The 2,350-nt window shown below is 56.5% G+C and overlaps 1 non-coding gene across 1 annotated transcript; it reads left to right on the plus strand.

Moving 5' to 3' along the window:
* The first annotated feature begins 1,948 nt into the window (after window positions 1-1,948).
* TRNAT-UGU (transfer RNA threonine (anticodon UGU)) lies at window positions 1,949-2,022 on the plus strand. Its single transcript has one exon. It is a non-coding gene; the product is annotated as a tRNA-Thr (tRNA).
* Window positions 2,023-2,350: the final 328 nt, after the last annotated feature.

Raw genomic sequence — 2,350 nt, forward strand, 5'->3', positions numbered from 1 at the left:
GGATTTGCACTGCTTGGTTCCTCCAACAGCACGGCTTCCTCCTACAGATCCTGACACATGCGCCTCACTGACGAACTGGGAGGCTTTTCACTAGTTCCAGCCAGGCCTTGATGGGCTTCAGGTATTCCAATCAACCTAGCTATCTCCACTGCTTTCTAGAAGGATCTTAATTGGCCCCAGGTGTCTTGATTAACCTGAAACAACTGCCATTTGGTTACCATAGTACCAAGGATTTGTTTAGGCTGGGGCTAAAATACCTGTTCCTCACTACTTAACTATAGCCGTCTTGCCTTGCCCCGTCGCAATGTGTGACAAAAGCTTATTGGTGCCAATTGGCAAAGGGGTCACTGTCATTCACAAGCAACTCCTGTCTCAGACCTGACAAATTCACCACACCTGAGACCCAGAGCAGGGGTGGGGGAATCTTCCTTACAGTGGGGGGGCCACCGGCGTCCAAACTGTGACGCCCCCATGACACCCCTTTTGCCCCAGCCCTCACTCACTCCGCCCCTTCTCCCTGAGGCCCCAATCTCACACCGCCCCTTCTCCCTGATGCCACCCCTCCCTCCCTCCCTCCAAGGCCACACCCACAGAACGCCTCTTCCCCCAAGGCTCCACCTTGTTCCCCCGTCCGTCGTCCGTTCTTAGGGCTGCTAAAAAGTGCTGGGCCCATGGCCCTCTAAACCCCCTCGTCCTGAACCCTGACACACAGCCAGGCAGGCAGCAGTGTGTGTGAGTGTGTGTATGTGACAGAGACTGCTGGGCTGTGCTGAGCCAGTGCGGGAAGTGGGGGCTGATGTCGGGGCTGTCCCACTCTCCCTGACTCAGGACTGGGGTGTCCCCTCTCCCCCTGACTCAGGACTGGGGTGTCCCGCTCCCCCTGACTCAGGACTGGTTGCTTCCAGCAGCTGTCTGAACTTAGGGACAGCGTGCCAACACACTCACTCTTCCACAACACACACGCTCCCCGAACACACACACTGTCTGTCCCCAACACACACACACTCTCTGCCCACCATGCCCACGGCAGCTGAAAAGCAGCTGGCAATCGAGTCGGATGCCCATGGAACAATGGGATAGAGAAACCTGCCTCGTGTGGCTGCCCACGAGGCATTGCAAACCCTTCCCAAAGCACCCTGCGGCCAGTTGCACAGTGGGATAGCGTCCCACAATGCACTGCTCTCTGTGGCGATCCAAGAGCTGCTAGCCTGGATGCGCTCCGGTGACACAAGCAGCCTAGTGTGGACATGCAACAGCGGCTTAATTAAAACGCTTTAACTAAAGCAGCATAACTCTGTCGTGTAGACGTAGCCTGGCTCCCACTGGGGCCAAGGATGCTCAGGCACTGAAACTGAAGAGCCACAACTTCCTCCGGGCAGGTGCCTCGTGGGAGGGGCAGAGAGGTGTGAGCGGTTCTCAGGGCAGGTGAGGGGAGGGGACAGAGAGGAGTGTGTGGCAGGCTGGGCAGGTCTCATGGGAGGGCTCAGAGAAGTGTGGGTGGCGGGCAGAGTCTGTCTCAGGAGAGGGGGCAGAGAAGTGTGGGTGGCAGGCAGACCGTGGGGTAGGGGGCGGAGAGGCACGAGCAGCCGGCAATGAGGCCTTGGGGGAGGAGAGGAGCGAGCGAAAGGTGGACCAGCAGGCCTCAGCCAAGGAGGCAGAGTGGGTGGGAAGAAGTCCCCCTGTTAATCCAGTGCTATCTACACTGGGATTAGGTTGGCATAATGGCATTGCTCAGGGGGGTTAAATTTTTTACCCCGCAAAGTAATGTCGTTACACTGACTTAATTTTGTAGCGCAGACTTGTCCAAAGAATCACACACACACCTTGGGAGCAAAACTTCACCTGCTTCTCTGCTTTACAGAATCCAACACAAGCAACGCTTGTCCGGCCGTGGGGGGCGTTGGCAGGGAGTCAGGTGTGGGCAGACACCATACGTTAGCCAGAGACGGGCACCATGGCTTAGCTGGCTAAAGCACCTGTCTTGTAAACAGGAGATCCTGGGTTCAACTCCCAGTGGTGCCTTGTTGAGTGGCTTTTGGGGCACCTGGTACTGGCTGCTGTCAGAAGACAAGATACAGAGATAGGTGGACCTTTGGTCTAGCCCAGTGATGCTGGTTTTGCTGTTTAAATTACACGCACAGGCACTGATGATAGAGTGACTGAAAGTTTGGGTGTTAAGAGCTGATAGGTCAGTGGTGCAGTCCCCTCGCAGATGACCCCCTCCCTCTGGGACAGGGGCAGGTCCGAGCTCTCACACCAAGTGGCTCATTGGGGCTGTGTTAGCCGACGGCCAAGGATGTTTGGTGAGGTGCCAGCTATGCCCGTTTATACCATCCATGACTTTAACCGC

This window comes from Lepidochelys kempii, unplaced genomic scaffold (assembly GCF_965140285.1).
Source record: "Lepidochelys kempii isolate rLepKem1 unplaced genomic scaffold, rLepKem1.hap1 scaffold_29, whole genome shotgun sequence".
Taxonomy (NCBI): Eukaryota; Metazoa; Chordata; order Testudines; family Cheloniidae; genus Lepidochelys; species Lepidochelys kempii.